General features: G+C 44.0%; 1 long non-coding RNA gene across 1 annotated transcript; it reads left to right on the top strand.

Moving 5' to 3' along the window:
* The first annotated feature begins 15,605 nt into the window (after positions 1–15,605).
* Positions 15,606–18,067, top strand: LOC144580108 (uncharacterized). The gene is made up of 3 exons (XR_013529049.1): positions 15,606–16,538; positions 17,260–17,395; positions 17,646–18,067. It is a non-coding gene; the product is annotated as an uncharacterized LOC144580108 (long non-coding RNA).
* The last annotated feature ends 2,466 nt before the right edge of the window (positions 18,068–20,533 follow it).

The raw sequence follows: 20,533 nt of genomic DNA, 5'->3' as shown, positions 1-20,533 counted from the left end.
ATCCTGCTGTTAATAATATATTTAACTAATTTACTCATTCTATACAGAATACTTTAGTGTCTGGTATGGGCCAGGTATAGCCTTGCTAGGGAGACGGAAAAGCATAGTAAAGGGAGAGAAAGTGGAGGAAACAGGAATTAATGTTTTGTAGAAACTATGATTACAGAAAGGCTCTCTAGTAAGAGATTGAACAGAACAGAGATGTACAGGAAGTAAGAGAGTGAGCTATATGGATTTCTGGGGGAATGGCACTTGAATCAGAGAAAACAAGAACAAATTCCATGAGATAGAAGCATACTTGATATTTTTGAGGAAATGCAAAAGCCAATCAGCTGTGGAGGGGCAAGGGGGAGAGTGGTAAGAGGTGACATCAGAGAGGTAACAGGGTTTCTTCTGTTATGAGTGAAGGAGTGACACGACACTTCAGCTTGAACCCCATTTCCTTCATGATGCCTCCCTAACCAATTCAGTCTAGGATAATCTTTCTCTTCTCTGTATCACTCATTTGATATTTATCATCTAATACTTGCAGTTAAAAACAAGTTTAATGTATGTATGCACAACTCAGTTTCTTAACATGGGCACTCTTGATTCTTTGGGCCTGAAAGCTTTTTGTCATGGGTTGTCTTGTGCACTGTAGAATATTTAGCAGCATCTCTGGCCTCTACCCATTAGATGCCTGTAGTACCTCCCCCTTCAGTTGTGACAACCAGAAATATCTCCAGACATTGCCAAATGTACCCTGGGGGGTGAAGGTGCTCCAAGTTGGAACATCTGATTATGATCTGCATTAACTAGATCTTAAACTCTTCAAAAGCAGAAATTGATTTGCTCTTTTTTTGCTTCCTGTAGTTCCTTCATTACTGCTATGCATAAAAGACACTCAAATAGTTTAAATAAGTAAAACATACTATTCCCAGTGTCTCTTTACCAAAGGAAATATACAAGTGTGGATCTCCATAAACAAATGCAATATACAAAAATCCAAGCTTACCAAACATGAAATAAGTTTCCTTAGTGTAGGTACTTTATGTTCGCTGCTGAATCTCCAGTGGCAAATCAGTATCTAGCATATAGTAGATACTCAATAGTATTGTGGAATAAATAAATGAAATTATGGATTGGTGTTGCATTTATTATATGGGTCATTAAATGTCAGCTATCTCTGTTGTTTATCCAAAGAGAACATGTTTGAAATCTTTCAATCCTATTCCATCAACCGCCCCTAAACTATATATGCTCAGTGAAATTTATGAATAATAGTATTGTCTCATCACATTCTGGGTCCTTCCAGCTAATTTATGAAAGATGAATATTGGCAGTGGTGCTTAGTATTTGGATAATTACTGGCATTGGGAAGAAATAGCACTAATGTTTAGTTTTACACTACTACTAACAAAGATGTATGGTGACTGTGGGCACATATTTGGAGACTTGTATTGTTCTACTGACAACCTACTGATAGTGCCCATCTCCCCAAGAATTATATTGTCTACTTGAGTAGCAGTCACACCTATGAAAGTATGAATGCTCTCTGATTTGGCATTACTAAGAGCCTGTTTTAGGATCAATTTCACAATAATAGAAAAGAAAGGATATGAACTTCAAAGCCAGTAATAAGTATTATTAAGATTATTGATCTTTTTCTCTTCTCAGATCTGACAGGTTTATTCTAGTACCTTCCAGGGTTTAAAATGATAAGGGTAGACAAGACAAAATTTTATAAAATGGAAATATTAAAATATATTCAAAACACCTTAAATAGGTTATGAAATGTATTTTGGTAGTCCACTAAATTTGGTGCAGCTATAAGTCACATTGATTTATCTCATTTTTAAAATGCAACCAAAAAAGTAGTCATAGTTGTTGAATAATTAAGTTAGTTTGTATGGGCAAAGTGCTTAAAACAATGCCTGACACATAGTAAGAGCTCAATAATTATTAGCTATTGTTACTATTATTCTAAATAGAAGATAAATGCATATCATAGAATGCTAGAACTATAGAGAGCCTTAGATGCCTATTAGTTCAGTGTTCTTCAAACTGTGAGCTGTGAAACATTAATGAGGCTGTCAAGTCAACTATTAAGTCACAAACAGCAATTAAAATATGTAAAAATAGCACAGAAACTTTGAGAGTGCATCACATATATTAAAGGTAAGAATTGCTTTGTAAAATGTTTGTGTTAGATTTGATGTATGTATACGTGTATACTGGGTTGTGATATAAAATGTATTTCTTATTATGGGTTTGGCCAAAATGTTTTAAAGAAACTTCTACAGCTCAACTATCTCTTATTATAAATGAAGAAACTTGGGCTAGAAAGGGGGATGAGTATGAACAAGATAATAGTGTGATAAGTGGCAGAGCATAAGAACTATTAGCCAAGCCTTAAGAAAAGGCTTTGCATGACATTAGGTAGTGCAGATCCTGCATTATCTTCCAAATATATCATTTTTTTGTTTGTTTGAAGAACCTTGTTTTTCCTAACCTCATATTTACTTAACAATCCTTTTATTCATTGGCCTGGGTAGGCAAATTAGCATCGTTCTCCAGCCTTGGACATTGGAGGTACACATGTAGGTTCATCAAAGTCATAAGATTATGAGAGTGTGGGTGGAATTGTGGGGGAGGGAGAAAAAGAAATGGCATAACTAGTTGGTGCTAAAAGGATGTGGAGAGTTTGCTGCTATCTCAAAGAGTATTTAGGTAAGCTCTCCAAACATCACCATGGTAACAAGAGAGGGCCTGAGGGTGGCTTCCTGAAAACCAGAGCACTACAACCTCCAGTGCAGAGCTGCCCTTTTCCAACATCTTTCCCTTTCAAGGCTGCACTTGATGATTTTATTAACTCAATTGAATCTATATACAAGGAGTGATCTGTATGGCTTATAATACAAGGATCGATCTGTATAGCTTATCATAGCTCATCGAAATCAAGGTTATTTCCATGTTATCTTTCTATTAGATGTCGAATGATGTTTGATTGATATATTTGAAGCACACAGAAGTTTTTAACACAGACTTACCATTAAAGTGGTACCACATTTTCCAAATCCAGTCTATGGGAAAATGTGGCACATATACACCATGGAATATTATGCAGCAATCAGAAATGATGAGTTCGTGTCGTTTGTAGGGACATGGATGAATCTGGAGAACATAATTCTCAGCAAACTGACACAAGAACAGAAAATGAAACACCGCATATTCTCACTCATAGGCGGGTGATGAAAAATGAGAACACATGGACACAGAGAGGGGAGTACTAAACACTGGGGTCTATAGGGGGAAAAGGGGAGGGCCAGTGGGAGGGGGAGGTGGGGAGGGATTGCCAGGGGAGAAATACCAAATGTGGATGAAGGGGAGAAAGCAAACAAAACACACTGCCCTGTGTGTACCTATGCAACTGTATTGAATGCTCTGCACATGTACCCCAAAACCTAAAATGCAATAAAAAAATAAAAATAAAAATAAAAATAAATAAAATAAAAAAAAAATAAAGTGGTACCACAGACTCCTTTTGCCCTTCAGTAACACAAGCGAATATTTATATTGGTTCCCTTTATTGCTTGACCTGAGCACCTATCAAACATACTATAAATGGATGATTGAAGTTGTTCCCCCTTCCTTTCTTCCATCTAAATCTTACTTCTATTTTTAATAAAGACCTAGACATGTTAGCTTTTCTTCTGAGTCTTAATATTATATATCTGTAAGAGACTTGGATTTTAGAATGTAGATTTGCTGTTTTAAGTTTATCAGGTATTTCTTTTCTCTGACTATTAGAGAAAGTGGTATTGCCAGTAAACTGGGATTCTACAGATTAACTTAGCCCTTCTTATACTCACTTATCATCCTCATTTGTCATGATGTGTCCAGCATGCTTTAGTGCTTATATTATTTCTTTCAGAATTTTGTTTGTTAAAATGTGTGGCTAAATTTTGATGATATTTTGGAAATCTGAACTCTAGCATCTACCCTGTGTTGCTATACCTGAAACAGAACTGGACTGAAAGTTGGTTGGAAATAGGCTAATTATCTAAAGATGTCTTTGTTGGTTTTTTTTTTTAAATATATAACAGCCTCATTAAAATAGAATTCACAGACCATACAATGGACCTATTTAAAATGGAAAATTAAGTTGTTTGTGGTATATTTAAAGACTTGTGCAACCATCACCACAATCTAATTATAGAACATTTTATTATCCTATAAAGAAACCCTATACATATTAGCAGCCATTTCCAATTTCAACTGGCCACTGGCAACTCCTAATCCAATTTCTGTCACTGTGGATCTTCCTATTCTGAACATTTCATATAAATGAAAGAACACATTGTACTTACCTTCTTTCACTTAGCATAATAATTTTAAAGTTCATCCATGTTGTAGTATACTTCATTCCTTTTTATGACTGAATAATATTTCATTGTATGGATACACCACATTATGTTTATCCATTCATCAGCTGATGGACATTTGGGTTGTTTCCACTTTTGGCTATTATCAATAAAGCTGCTATGAATATTAGTGTATATGATTTTGTGTGGACATATGTTTTCAAATCTGTTTTGTAGATACTTAAATGTAAAATTGCTGGCTCATACAACAAGTCTATGTTTAACTTTTTGAGGGACTGCCAAACTGTATGACAAGAGTTGCATTATTTTACATTCCTACTGGCAATGTATGAGTTCCACTTTCCCACATTCTTGTCACTTGTTATTTTTCCTTTTTAATTATTATAGCCATCATCGTGCATTTGAAATGGAATATTTTGTCAAATATTGCAAATATATTCTAGTCTAGAGCTTGATTTTTTTCCTCTTCACAGAGCAAAGTTCTTCCGTTTTTAATTTGATGAAGCCCAATTTATTTATATATATTTTAATTTTGAATTGTGAATAAATAGCAGGTGTATATATTTATGTGGTACATAAGCTGTTTTGATGCAGACATACAAGGCATAACAATCCCATGAGGGTAAATGTGGTGTCATCACCTCAAGCATGTATCCTTTGTGTTACAAATAATCCAATTATGCTCTTTAGTTATTTTTAAATATACAACTAAATTATTATAGACTACATTCACTGTGTTGTGCTATCAAATTCCAGATCGTATTCATTTTTTTTTTTGAGACAGGGTCTTGCTGTGTCATCCAGTCTGGAGTGCAGTGGAACTATATTTTTGTATGCATTAACCATCCTCATTTTCCTCCAACCCCTTATTTGTGGGATCTAATATTTTCTTTTAGTATCAAGTCTGGGAATTCTTTGCTTTGCACTAGATTTAAAAAATAATCTCTCTGAGGTTTTTTTTTTCTAGAAGTTGTATTCTTTTACATTTTTACATTTAAGTCCGTGATCCATTTTGAGTTTATTTTTGTGTAAGATGGGAGACTTTGGTCAAGATTCACTTTTTTTAACCCATGGATGTCTGATTATTCCAGCACCATTTGTTGAAGACCAACCTTCCACCATTGAATTGCTTTTGGACCTTTGTCAAAAAATCAGTGGCCAGTCTTTGTGTGAGGACATTTCCAGGTTCTCATTTAATTCCATCAATGTATGTATATATCCCTCCAGAAATACTACAGAGTCTTTTTTTTTTTGAGACAGAGTCTCACTCTATCACTGGGCTGGAGTGCAGTGTCATGATCTCAGCTCACTGCATCTTCTGACTCCCTGGTTCAAGTGATTCTCCTTCCTCAGTAACTGGAACTATAGGCATGCACCACCACATCCAGCTAATTTCTTTGTATTTTTTGTTTTGGGGGGTAGAGACGTGGTTTCAGAATGTAGGCCAGGATGGTCTGGATATCATCACTTTGTGATCCACCCCCCTTGGCCTCCCAAAGTGCTGGGATTAGAGGCATCAGCCACCGTGCCCAGCCACAGTTTTTATTATTGTAGGTGTTCCAGTCTTGAAATTAGATTTCTCCTTTATCCTTTTATCAAATTTACTTTAGGTATTCTATTTGCCTTTCCATAGAAATTATAGACCTATTTTGTCCATATCCACAAAAATCTTCATAGGATTTTGATACCAATTTCCTTTTTTCTTTCTTCACTCAGCCAATACTGTAACTCCATTCTTTTTTTTTTTTTTAAGAAAAAAAGAGAAAGAGAAAGGGGAAGAGAGAACAGTAGTCTTGCTCTATTTCCCAGGCTGGAATGCAATCTAAAAATAGGTATTAAAAACCCTTTTTATGCTGATAATTGTACTTATCAGTGGAGACAGGAAGGAAAAAGGGAAGAAAATAACAAACAAACAGCCAACCAATATTTCATTTAAGTCTGTGAAATGCTTTGAAAATGCTGAAGAATGATTTACTTCCAATTATGTCATCGCTTTCAAAACAGGTGTAATGTGATACTGAGAAAAATGTATGTTCTGTGCACCTAGAGTAAAGAATTCTATAGATATTCATTGAATTTACTTGTTGCAGGTCTGAGATCGAATCATAAATGTCCCTCTTAATTCTCTATCTCTTTGATCCATCAAATATCAACAATGTGGTGTCAAAGTCTCCCGCTATTATTGTGCAGGAGTCCAAGTCTCTTTTTAAGTCATTGAGAACTTGTCTTATGTATCTGTGTGTTCCTATATTGGGTGCATGTAAATTTATAATCATTGACTCCTATTGTTGTATTGATTCTTTTACCATTATATAATGTCCTCCTTTGTTTCTTTCAGTCTTTGTTACTATTAAAGTCTATTTTGTCAGAGACAAAAGTTACAACTCCTGTTGTTGTTTTTTTCTCTCCATTTGATTGGTAAGTCTTCAAGCAAAGCTTTGTTTTGAGTCTTTGTGTGTCCTTGCTTATAAAATGGATTTGAATACAGTGGACCGATGGGTTTTGACAGGTTGATCCACTAGAGGTCAGAAATTCCAGACCAGCCTGGCCATTATGGCAAAACCTTGTCTCTACTACAATTCCAAAAATTAGCCGAGAATGATGGCCAGTGCCTGTAATACCAGCTACTAAGGAGGCTGAGCCCAATGGGTCACTTCAATCAGGGAGGTGGAAGGTTGCAGTGAGCCTAGATCACACCACTGCACTCCCTCCTGGGTGCCAGAGTGAGATTCTGTCTCACAAAAATAAAAATAAAAAAGAACCCAAAATTCAAATTGGACAATTTCTTCCCTGCTTCCTGATTTCCCATCAAACCTACATTAAAAGATAAACTGCTTAATTTCCACCACCTCCCCAAGGCCTGCAGGCCCTGCCCAACCTGTCATCCTTCCTTGCTCCCTCTATCTCACTCCTCACTCTGCTCAAGCCACAGTGACCTCCTTGCTGTTCCTCCAACACACCACAAACACTTCTGCCCTAGGGCCTTTGCATGGGCTGTGTCCTCTGTCTGGAAAGTGCTTACCATGAAATACCTTCCTTCTCACACTGGTTACCCCTTCCATTAAGATCTTGACCCAGGCTGGTCATGGTGGCCCATGTTTATAATCCCAACAATTTTGCAGGCTGAGGTAGGAGGATCACATGAGCCCAGAAGTGTTTGCTTTTGTTTTGCTTTTTGTTTTTTTTTTGAGACAGAATCTTGCTCTGTCACCCAGGCAGGAGTGCAGTGGGTGATTTCAGCCAACTGAAACCTCCACTTTCCAAGTTCAAGTGATTTTACTGCTTCAGCCTCCTGAGTAGCTGTGACTACAGGTGCCTGCCACCATGCCCAGTTCTATTTATTTATTTATTTTTCAGACAGAGTTTTACTCTCATGGCCCAGGTTCAAGTTCAGTGGCAGAATCTTGGCTCACTGCAACCTCTGCCTTTCAGGTTCAAGCGATCCTGCTGCCTCAGCCTTCCAAATTGCCGGGATTACAGGCGTGAGCCACAAACCCCGACAAATATCTTTTTATTAAGACATCAATTGGAGGCTGAGGCAGGTTGATACACTAGAGGTCTGGAGTTCCAGGACAGCCTGAACATTATGGTGAAACCCGGTCCCTACTACATTTACAAAAATTAGCTAGGCATGGTGGCCGGTGCCTCTAATACCAGGGCTGAGCCCCGAGAGTCACTTCAGTCTGGGAGGCGGAGGTGACAGTGTGCCAAGATTATGCCACTGCACTCCCACCTGGGTGACAGTGAGAGTCCATCACAAGGAAAAAAAATCCCAGAAACTCAAATTGGACTGTTTATTTCCTACTTCCTGATGGCCAATAACACTTAAATTGAAAGATAAACTGCTTAACTTTTCCCACCTCCCCAGGCCCACAGGCCCTGCCCAACCCTTCCTCCATCCCTCCTCATTCTCTCCCACTCTTTACTCAGCTCAAGCCAAGGGACCTCCTCGCTGTTCCTTCAAGACCCCTGACATAGCCCTATCCCAAGGCCTTTGCATGGACTGTGCCATCTGTCTGGAAAGTGCATACCCCCCAATATCTTCCCTCTTACACTGGTTACCCCTTTCCACTAAGATAGTGTCCTTTGCTGGGCATGGTGTCACCTGCTTATAATCCCAGCAATTTTGCAGACTGAGGTAGGAGAATCACAAGGGCCCAGAAGTGTTTGGTTTAGTTTGTTTTTTCGTTTTCTTTTTGACAGAATCTTGCACTGTCACCCTGGCAGGAGTGCAGTTGGTGATTTCAGCCCACTGAAACCTCCACCTTCCAGGTTCTAGCAATTCTGCTGCTTCAGCCTTCTGAGTAGCCGGGACTACAGGTGCCTACCACCATGCCCATGTTTTTTTTTTTAAGACAGTGTTTTACTCTTGTTTCCCAGTTTGGAGTTCAGTGGCATGATCTTGGCTCACTGAAAACTTCACTTCCCAGGTTCAAGTGATTATCCTGCCTCAGCCTCCCAAATGGCTGAGATTACAGGCATGCGCCACCATGCTCAGCTAATTTTGAACATTTAATGTCAACAGGATTTCTCCATCTTGGTCAGGCTGGTCTTGAACTCTCAACCTCAGGTGATCCTCCTGCCTTGGCCTCCCAAAGTGCTGCAATTACAGGCATTAGCCACAAACCCCAACCAATATATTTTCATTAAAACCTAAGTTGGAGGCAGAGACAGGTAGATCCACTTGAGGTCAGGAGTTCCAGAAAAGCCTGGCCATTATGGTGAAACCTTTTCTCTACTACAATTACAAAAATTAGCCGGGAATGGTGGCAGGTGCCAATAATATCAGCTACTCAGGAGGCTGAGCCACAAAAATCACTTGAAACTGGGAGGCGAAGGTTGCAGTGAGCCGAGATCATGCCTCTGCACTCCTACCTGGGTGACAAAGTGAGATTCAAAATACAAAAAACCCAGAAACTTAAATTGAATTGTTTCTTTCCTGATTTCGTATTTCCCATCACACTTACATTAAAAGAAAAACTGCTTAACTTCCCTCGCCTCCCCAAGGCCTGCAGGCCCTGCCCAACAGGTCTTGCCTCCCTTCTCCCTCTCACACCCTCCTCACACTGCTCCAGCCACAGGGACTTCCTTGCTGTTCCTCCAACAGCTGAACATTCCCTGGCTCCATGAGCTTACTTCTCCACTTCGACCAGGGCCACCCACCATGGGGCACTGCCTTGGTCTGGAAGCCCAGGGACCCCTGCAGATGCACACAGATACACTCACACACACAGGAAGGAAGCAAGACACACGGAGACATCCAACAGTCGCAGACATCTCCTGAGGCTGTGGAGTTCTGCTCTCTGCTGGGAAGACCCTCAGGGAGAGAGTAGTCCCCAGTACACAGGCTGGTGGTACCTGGAATTCCCAGCAGGGATGGCTTTCAAGGAGACGCACCACCACACCATCTGAGCCTGCCGGAAGCATCCTGGGGATCCTTGGGGATCGCCCTGAAGATCACTGAAACTCCCCTGCAGCTTTTCTCAGCCTGGACCTGCCCTGCCCAACTTCTGAAATGGTGGGACCCTGCCAACGATCTCAGGGAGAGGTGGGGCCATTGCCCAAAGCCCAGGCAGTGAAATGGAGGACCCCTTCATTGCCAAGCTGCTCAGATCGCAGTTCCCCAGGCCACGGGGGCTGTCACTGTGACGCTACCCCTGGGTGGGAGCTCACACTTATGATGCACCACAAATGCATGTGCATTGGCGTGTCCGGCTGGCCAGCGACAACGTGGGTGTTCTGTGGCAGGGGGGGCCACAGGGGCACTGGAACATGCTGGCGGCAGTATCCGAGGTGGCCACAGGGAAGGAGGCTGCCTGCCACAAGCTGAGCAGGAGCCCGACCGTCCTGACCTCAGTTGCTCCCTGAGCCAAATATCCTGTTTCAGTCGGCTGGATGAGGAGGGTGCTTGAGATGGTGAGGTGGGCACCCGGGTCTGCTCTTCCCACTGGATTCCAGGTCGGACAGTGTGGGCAGGTATTGGGTCACGTGGGGCTGGAGATTTAGTCTGCTGAGGTGTGGTGGGGTGTTGGTGAACCCCAGAAAGATGCCTGAAACCCTCCGTGAGGGTGTAAGCAGAACGTTGCCTGGATCCACGAGCTCACTGCCCCGTTTCAACCTGGACCATGCACCAAGGGGCCCTGCCTTGTTGTCCAAGCCCAGGGACCCCTGCTTCTCAGTGCTGTTGGCCGGAGAAAGAGTGAAGAAAGATGAAGCGGCAAGCGCAGACAGCGGCACAGGCAGTAAAACCCGGAACTGGACTCCCCTTGGGGTGGATCCGGTGGTGAGAGCACCTCAGAAACTATCTGGGGTGAAGCCCAATCCCAAGACCAGTGTCCAGGCAAGCCGCTGAGGACCACCATGGAAGCCAAGCACAACATGCTAACGGATTTTAGTCACCTTATTGTTTTCACGGAAAAGATTATCATCTTGCTACAAAGTGTTTCCCCGAAATTGCTTTGACGACCTGTACACGGAGGTCCATTGTCAATTTGTCCTGTGTAGAGAAAAACAATTCCCGGTGTGAAAAATGCAGATTCTCTCTTTTATGTGCTGTGCCCTCTGTCTGGAAACTGCTTACTCCCAATACCTTACTTCTCACACTGGTTACCACTCTCTATTAACATCTTGGCCCAGGCAGGGTATGGTGGCATTTTCTTATAATCCCAGCAATTTCGCAGGCTGAGGTAGGAGGATTGCATGAGCACAGAAGTGTTTGATTTTGTTTTGCTTTTTCTTTTATTTGAGACAGAATCTTGCTCTGTCACCAAAGCAGGAGTGCAGTGGGTGATTTCAGACAACTGAAAACTCCACCTTCCAGGTTCAAGCCATTCTGCTGACTCAGCCTTCTGAGAAGTTGGGAATGCAGGTGCCTGCAACCATGCTGAGTTTTTTTTTTTTTTTCGGAAACAGAGTTTTACTCTTGTTGCCCAGGTTTTAGTTCAGTGGAACCATTTTGGCTCACTGCAATCTCCACCTCCCAAGTACAAGCAATTCTCCTGTCTTAGCCTCCGAAATGCCTGAGATTACATTCATGTGCCACCCCACTTGTGACATGGAGCCTCCTTCCTAGGGGCCTCATCCGACACCTCCGCCAGCATTATCCCACGCCACTGCTGCAGGTTGGTGCCAGAGAGCCTACATAGCCGATGGCCAGTCGGGAACGCCAATGCATATGCGCAAGTGGCGGGTGACAAGCTCAAAAGACCACACGGCGCTCATGTCACAATGACCGCCCCCATGGCCTAATGAACTGCCATTTCAGCGGCTTGGCAAGGCAGGGGCCTTCCTCGGCAGTGCTTCAGTTTGGGCCATTACCTCCCTTCTCCCGGAGAACGTTGCCACGGTCCCGCGATTTCAGGAGTCAGGCAGGGTGGAGCCAGGCTGAGGAAAGCTGCAGAGGAGCTTCAGGGATGCCCAGGGCAATCCCCAAGGATCCCCAGGATACTTCAGGCCTGCTCAAATGCTGTGGGGAATGTGTCTCCTTGAAAGCTGTCCCTGCTGGGAATTCCAGGTCCAACCAGCCTGTGTGCTGGGGGCTGCTCTCTCCCCAAGGGGCTTCCTGGCAGAGAGCAGAACTCCACAGCCTCAGGAGCTGTCTGCAACTGTTCAATGTCTCCGTGTGGCTTTCTTTCTGTGTGAGTTTGTGTGTGTGTGTGTGTGTGTGTGTGTGTGTGTGTGTGTATGTGTGTCCATGTGTATCCTTCTGCATGTTTACATATGTGTGTTTGAGTCGTGTATGCTAAACATAAGTGTGACCAGTGCACTCCAGCACGGTTGCTCTCTAGTCTGGCTACATTTTGGTAGATGTGCGTCCTCAGTGGCTTAGGCACAGTGGGGCCCCGCCTTCTTTGTGTTGCTCCTGGTTTCTGAAGCCTTAGTGTAATGGAGGTCTGGCTCCCTCCTGCAGCCCTCCTACTCACCTGCAAATCCCGAAGGGGCGTCACTCCTGCAGAAAGTAGACGAGCACAGCAGAGCTAAAACCATACGCTTCCATGGGCCCTTAGTCCTGCCGCATAAGTAGGGCTGGTACTGTCCTCAGGTCCCCTTTAAGGACTACAGTGTTGGTAGGTTTCCTAGATAGAATTCTTGTGAAGAACACAGATTTTCATTCCTGTGTCAGAGAGAGCCTGAGATTCTGTATTTTGAGTAGGTTCTTGAGATGACAGTATTGATGGGTCATGATTGATATTTGCAGGAGCCAGACTCAGTATTGTTCTTTGGAAGTCATTACTGTAGACTTGGCGTCTGCATTTAAGGGCCTCTTCTGGATATTGTCTTCACTTTTCTTCCTAATTTCCTTCGTGACATAATTCACACACATTGATGGGCAAGAGAGATGGAAACAGAGATATAGTTCCTAAATTGCCATTTCTTGACTTACTCATTGAATGGACTCTTTGCTTCTTCAGGGACAGATTAAATGGTCTGCAGTTAGCCATAGGATGAAATCACACTGGGCTTGCTATGAGGAAGAATTGAAATGTCAATAAGGTAGAAAAACATTAACAGATTACTAGTATCATGTCATTGTGTTCAGAATGATTTGGTACCTACTCTCGCTTGGGAATAATCCTTGACCTAAGCTGTCCAAGTAATTCTGGGGAGCAGTGCCTGCTTTCTCTTCCAGTCTCTAAGGAAAAGTGGTCTGCATGTGGGAATGGCAACATCTACGCAGAGGCTGTGATGTGATTGGTGGAGTTTTCTAACATATTGACTGCAAATACGCATGTACTTATAGTTTTTTTTAAACATCTGTATACCTTCATTGAAATGGTCAGTGTAATCTGAACTGTACAATGTGAATTTTAGCTGAATTACTTTACAGGGATGCTTTCTCTGGCATTGTAACTGGTTTGACCTTAACTAGGACTTAGGAGCTGTGAGACCTTTTCCTTCTACTCTTCTTCTGCTGCCGACAAATTCTCTCTTTCCATCAAGACAAATGAACCTGCCTACCTGTGGACAAACTATGTGTGTAAGATGATCCCAGGTTTAGTATTTCAGCTGTAGAAGTAACACCTGACAAGCTGGGAAAACTGACACGATCTGAGTAAATGCTAATCACAGACATTTATGAAAGTATACATACAGTACACTTAATTTGTTACTTTTCATTTTCCATGGCATCGATGGTCACAACATATACTGGTCCCATAAAGTATGAATGATAAATAGATATTTTCTCAAGAGCCTAACTAAAGCAACCATGTTTGACAGAGGAAACTTATTTTGTCCTTAAGCAAACCCTTGATATGGTCTGGAGTTTCCATGTTGTTGTTGTTATTATAGCTTTCCCAGAGAAGCAGAGGAGGAAAACAGCTTTGTTCCTGAGGGAGGAAAACATGAAGTTGGAAGAAGTTACGCACCTTTCCACAGACTTACCTTTGAGAAGATTTCTTTCTGAAAATTGTTTGCTTTATATTCTTATCCTGTTTTCTTTTATTAGCTCTTGGATGGCAGGAAAGAGCTCCAAAAGAGAGAAGAAAAAGAGAGTCTGTGCTGGAAAAGAAGCCCCAGGCTGAAGACTGGAGATCTAAATGTGCAACTTGCAAGAGCACTGGAGACAATGAAACTCCTGTCAGGTAAGTTGGATGCTCAAAGCTTGTGTGGAGGGGATGAAGGCATCATGTTTAGGATTTGCTCATCGCAGCAAACATGTAAAACCAAACGGCAGGGTAGGACCTTCCTTAAACTAAAATTTAGTAAAAACAGTCCTTCAGAAACAGATTTCATCCACTGATTCACCTCCCACACACGGTTACCGTCTGGACTTAGGTGTCCATAAGAGTGAGAATCTGCATTTTTCACAACGGGAATTATTTTTCTCTCGACAGGTCAAGTTGTCAAGGGGTCTTTGTGTGGAGGCCATCAAAGCAATTCTGATCAAAACACTTGCTCGGAAGGTGATGAAGTTTTCTCTCAAAACAATAAAGTGACTAAATCCGTTAGCATACTGTGTTTGGCATTCATAGAAGTCCTCAGTGGCATGCCTGGATATCCGTCTCGGGATTTGGCTTCGCCCCAGAAAGCTTCTGAGAGGCTGTCTGCACCCAATCTGCCCTCAGGAGAGGCCAGATGCAATTGTTGCCTCCTCTACTGCTAGCAGCGTTTGCCCTGGCTTTTCCTTTCTTGCCGCCTACTCTGGACAGAAGGGATGAGAAGCAGGGGTCCCTGGGCTTGCAGAGCAAGGCAGGGCCCCTTGGTGGGTGGCCCAGGTCAAAGGAGGTGCAGTGAGCTCAGGGAGCTGGGGAACATTGGCCGACACCCTCACGGAAGGTCTCAGACATCTTTCTGGGGACCCCACCACACCTCACCAGACTGAATCTCCAGCCCCGTGGGACCCGATCCTTGCCCATGCCGTCCGATTCAAAATCTACTGGGGAGAGTAGTCCGGAATGCCCACCTGGCGGTCTGAAGCACCCTCCCCCTTCAGTGGACCGGAACAGGAAAACCGGTTCAGGGAGTCGCTGAAGTCAGGGCGATAGGGCTCCTGCCCTGCTTGTCGCACGCAGCCTCATTTTCCGGAGCCGCCTCGGACACCTCCGCCAGCATCTTCCCACGCCACTGCTGCCAGCCAACCGGGGAGCGCGGACATTGCGACTGGCCGGCCAGGAACGCAAATGCGCATGCGCAAGCGGCTGGTGACAACCGCGAGGGCCCACCCGAGGCTCACGTCACAGTGACCGCCCCCGTGGCCTGGGGAACCGCCATCTCAGCGGCTGGGCAAGGCATGGGCCCTCCGTGGCAGTCCTTTGGCATTGGGCAACGGCCCACCCCCGTCTTTCGGGATCGTCGCCCAGGTCCCGTGATTTCAGGATTCCCGCAGGGTGGAGCCAGGCTGAGGAAAGCTGCAGGGGAGCTTCAGGGATGCCCAGGGCGATCCCCAAGGATCCCCAGGATACTTCAGGCCTGCTCAGACGCTGTGGGAAATGCGTCGCCTTGAACGCTGTCCCTGCTGGGAATTCCAGGTACTGCCAGGCTGTGTGCTGAGGGCTGCTCTCCCCCCGAGGGGCTTCCCGTCAGAAAGCAGAACCCGAAGCTTCAGGAGCTGTCTGCACCTGTTGGATGTCTCCGTGTGTCTACCTGTGTGTGTGTGTGTGTGTGTGTGTGTGTGTGTGTGTGTGTGTGTGTCTGTCTGTCTGTCTGTCTATATGTGTTCATGTGTATCTTTCTGCGTGTTTATATGTGTGTGTTCGAGTCTTGTATGCTGGACATAAGTGTGAACTGTGCACTCAATCGCGGTTGCTCTCTAGTCTGGCTACCTTCTGCTGGATGTGTGTCCTCAGCGGCTTAGGAGCTGCGGGTCCCCGCCTTCTTTGTGTTGCTCCTGGTTTCTGAAGCCTTAGTGTAGTGGGGGTCTGGCTCCCACATGCAGCCCTCCTAATCACCTGCCCATCCCAAGGGAAGGTCACTCCTGCAGAAAGTAGACGAACACAGCACAGTGGAAACCATACTCTTCCATGGCCCCTTGGTCCTGCCGCACAGGTAGGGATGGTACTATCCTCAGGTCTTTTTCAGGGACTACTGTGTTGGTAGGTTTTCTGGTTAGGATTCTTGTGAAGAACACAGATTTTCATTCCTGTGTCAGAGAGAGCCTGAGATTCTGTATTTTGAGTAGGTTCTTGAGATGACAGTGCTGATGGGTCATGATTGATATTTGCAGGAGCAAGACTCAGGATTGTTCTTTGGAAGTCATTACCGTAGATGTGGCTTCTGCATTCAAGGGCCTCTTCCTAATTTCCTTCCTGAGATAATTCAAACACATTGATGGGCAAGAGAGATGGAAACAGAGACATAGTTCCTAAATTGCCTTTTCTTGATTTACTCATTGAATGGACTCTTTGCTTCTTCAGGGACAAATTAAATGATCTGCAGTTAGCCATGGGATGAAATCACACTTGGCTTGCTATGAGGAAGAATTGAAATGACAATAAGGGAAGAAAACATTAACAGATTACTAGTATCATGTCATTGTGATCAGAATGATTTGGTACCTACTCTCACTTGGGAATGATCCTTGATCTCAGCTGTCCAAGTAATTCTGGGGAGCAGTGCCTGCTTTCTCTTCCAGTCTCTAAGGAAAAGTGGTCTGCATGTGGGAATGGTGACATCTACACAGAGGCTGTGATGTGATTGGTGGAGTTTTCTAACATATTGACTGCAAATATCCAGGTACTTACAGTCTTTCTTAAACATCTGTATACCTTCATTGAAATGGTCAATGTAATCTGAACTGTACGATGTGAATTTTAGCTGAATTACTTTACAGGAATGCTTTCTATGGCATTGTAACGGGTTTGACTTTAACTAGTACTTAGGAGCTGTGAGACCTTTTCCTTCTGCTCTTCTTCTGCTGCTGAGAAATTCTCTCTGTCCATAAAGATGCATGCACCTGCCTACCTGTGGCCAAACTACGTGTGTAGGACAATCACTGGATTTAGCATTTCAGCTGTAGAAGTCACACCAGACAAGATCGGAAAACTGACATGCTCTGAATAAATGCTAATCACAGACATTTATGAAAGTATACATACAGTACATTTAATTTGTTACTTTTTATTTCCCATGGCATCGATGGTCACAACATATGCTGGTCCCATAAAGTATGAATGATAAATAGTTATTTCCTCAAGAGCCTAACTAAAGCCACCATGTTTGACAGAGAAAACTTATTTTGTCCTTAAGCAAACCCCCGATATGGTCTGGAGTTTCCATGTTGTTCTTGCTATTGTAGTTCTCCCAGAGAAGCAGAGGAGGAAAACAGAGCTTCGTTCCTGAGGGAGGAAAACATGAGGTTGGAAGAAGTTACACACCTTTCCACAGCCTTACCTTTGAGAAGATTTCTTTCTGAAAATTATTTCCGTTATATCCTTATCCTGTTTTCTTTTATTAGCTCTTGGATGGCAGGAAAGAGTTCCTAGAGAGAGAAGACAAAGAGCGTTTGTGCTGCAAAAGAAACCCCAGGCTGAAGACTGGAGATCTGAATGTGCAACCTGCAAGGGAACTGGAGACAATGAAACTCCTGTCACGTAAGTTGGATGCTAGAAGCTTGTGTGGAGGGGATGAAGGTTCCGTGTTTATGATTTGCCCATAACAGCAAACAAGTAAAACCAAACCGCAGGGTAGGACCTGCCATAAAATAGAATTTAGTGAAAACAGTCCTTCAGAAACAGATTTCATCCACTGATTCACCTTCCACACACAGTTACAGTCTCGACTTGTGTCCATAAAAGTGAGAATCTGCATTTTTTACACTGAGAATTATTTTTCTCTCGACAGGTCAAGTTGACAAGGGGTCTCAGTGTAGAGGCCATCAAAGTAATTTTGGTCAAAACACTTGGTGGCAAGATGATGAAGTTTTCTGTTGAAACAATAAAGTGACTAAATCCGTTAGCATGTTGTGCCTGGCGTTCATCGGTGTCCTCAGCAACATGCCTGGATATCCGTCTCAGGATTTGGCTTCACCCCAGAAAGCTTCTGAGAAGCTGTCTTCACCCAATCTGCCCCCAGGGGAGGCCAGATGTAGTTGTTGCCTCCTCTACTGCAGGCTACACATGCCGCAGCTTTTCCTTTCTTGCCGCCTTCTCCGGACAGCAGTGATGAGAAGCAGGGCTCCCTGGGCTTTCAGAGCACTAGGCAGGGCCCCTTGGTGGGTGGCCCAGGTCTCAGGAGAGGCAGTGAGTCTAGGGAGCTGGGAACATTCGCCGACACTTTCCCGGAGGGTCTCAGGCATCTTTCCGGGGTCCAGGGACCCCAGGCACACCTCACCAGACTGAATCTCCAGCCCCTTCGGACCCGGTCCCTGCCCATGCCGTCTTATCCAGAATCTACTGGGGAGAGTAGTCCAAAATACCCACCTCGTTTTCTGAAGCTTCCTTCCCCTTCAGAGGACCGGAATAGGAAAACCGCTTCAGGGAGCCGCTGAAGTCAGGACGATAGGGCTCCTGCCCTGCTTGTGGCCTGCAGCCTTCTTTCCAAGGGCCGCCTAAGACACCTCTGCCAGGATTTTTCCAAGCCACTGCTGCCGGCTGGTGGGGGTGCAGACATAGCGGCTGGCCAGCCGGGAATACCAATGCTCATGCGCAGTCGGCGGGTGGCAAGCGCGAGCGCCCACCCGAGGGTCACGTCACAGTGACCGCCCCCGTGGCCTGGGAAACCGCCGTCTCAGCGGCTTGGCCAGGCAGGGGCCCTCCGTGGCAGTGCTTCGGCGTTGGGCAACGACCCCCTATCTAACGTCGACCGTCGCCACAGTACCGCGATTTCAGTAGTTTCTGCAGGGCGGAGCCAGGCTGAGGAAAGCTGCAGAGGAGCTTCAGGGATGCCCAGGGCGATCCCCAAGAATCCCCAGGATACTTCAGGCCTCCTCAGATGCTGTGGGGGATGCGTCTCCTTGAAAACTGTCCCTGCTGGGAATTCCGGATACTGCCAGCCTGTGTGCTGGGGGCTGCTCTCTCCCTGAGGGGCTTCCTGGCAGAGAGCAGAACCCCACAGCCTCAGGAGCTGTCTGCAACTGTTGGATGTCTCCGTGTGTCTTTCTGTATGTGTGTGTGTCTGCATGTGTCTATGTGTGTCCATGTGTATTTTTCTGCGTGTTTATATGTGTGTGTTCGAGTCGTGTATGCTGGACGTAAGTGTGGCCTGTGCACTCAGGCAAGGTTGCTCTCTAGTCTTTCTACCTTCTGGTGGATGTGCATCCTTAGCGGCTTAGGCGCTGTGGGGCCTATATACCATCTAGGTTTGTGTAAGTACAGATTTCGGTGTTTGCACAGAATTGCCTAAAGACACGTTTCTTACTATAGATCCCTGTTGTTAAATGATCCAACTGTACTTGAATGAAATATTCATTAACTTACTGATAATAAATGGCAATATAAATCATCTTTTCAACATTACTCATAACAAGAAAAAATATGAAATAATTGAAGCAAACAATTGTTATATTTTTCTTTTTTTTCTTGCATTTTAGGTTTTGGGGTATGTGTGCAGAACGTGCAAGATAGTTGCATAGGTACACACATGGCAGTGTGGTTTGCTGCCTTCCTCCCCTTCACCCACATTTGGTATTTCTCCCCAGGCAATCCCTCCCCACCTCACACCCCCGCTATCCCTCCCCTATTCCTCCAAATAGACCCCAGTGTGTAGTACTTCCTTCCCCGTGTCCGTTTCTCATTTTTTTCACTCGCCTATGAGTGAGAATATGTGATATTTCATTTTATGTTCATGTGTCAGTTTTCTGAGATTGATGGTCTCCAGATTCATTCATGTCCCTACAAAGGACATGAACTCATCATTTTTTATTGCTGCATAATATTCCATGCTGTATATGTGCCACATTTTCCCAGTTCAGTCTACCATCAATGGACATTTGGGTTGGTTCCAGGTCTTTTCTATTGTAAACAATGCTGCAATGAACATTCATGTGCATGTGTCCTTATAGTAGAACGATTTATAGTCCTTTGGATATATACCCAGTAATGGGATTGCTGGGTCAAATAGAATTTCTATTTCTAAAACTTTGAGGAATCACCACACGGTTTTCCACATAATTGAACTAATTTACACTCCCACGAACAGTGTAAAAGTGTTCCTATTTCTCCACATCCTCTCCAGCATCTGTTGTCTCCAGATTTTTTAATGATCATCATTCTTACTGGCGTGAGATGGTATCTCAGTGTGGTTTTGATTTGCATCTCTCTAATGACCAGTGATGATGAGCATTTTTTCATATGTTTGTTGGCCTCATGTATGTCTTCTTTTGTAAAGTGTCTGTTCATATTCTGTGCCCATTTATGAATTGGCTTGTTTGTTTTTTTCCTGTAAATCTGTTGGAGTTCTTTATAAATTCTGGATATCAGCCCTTTGTCAGATGGGTAAACTGCAAAAAATTTTTCCCATTCTGTTGGTTGTCAATTCACTCCAGTGACTGTTTCTTTTGCCGTGTCGAAGCTGTGGAGTTTGATTAGGTCCCATTTGTGTATTTTGGCTTTTGTTGCCAATGCTTTTGGTGTTTTGGTCATTAAGTCCTTGCCTAATCCTATGTCCTGGATGGTTTTGCCTAGATTTTCTTCTAGGATTTTAATGGTGCCAGGTCTTATGTTTAAGTCCTTAATCCATCTGGAGTTAATTTTAGTGTAAGGTGTCAGGAAGGGGTCCAGGTTCTGCTTTCT

The sequence above is a fragment of the Callithrix jacchus genome, chromosome 18 (assembly GCF_049354715.1).
Source record: "Callithrix jacchus isolate 240 chromosome 18, calJac240_pri, whole genome shotgun sequence".
Classification (NCBI taxonomy): Eukaryota; Metazoa; Chordata; class Mammalia; order Primates; family Cebidae; genus Callithrix; species Callithrix jacchus.
This window is presented reverse-complemented; position numbering and strand designations above follow the sequence as displayed.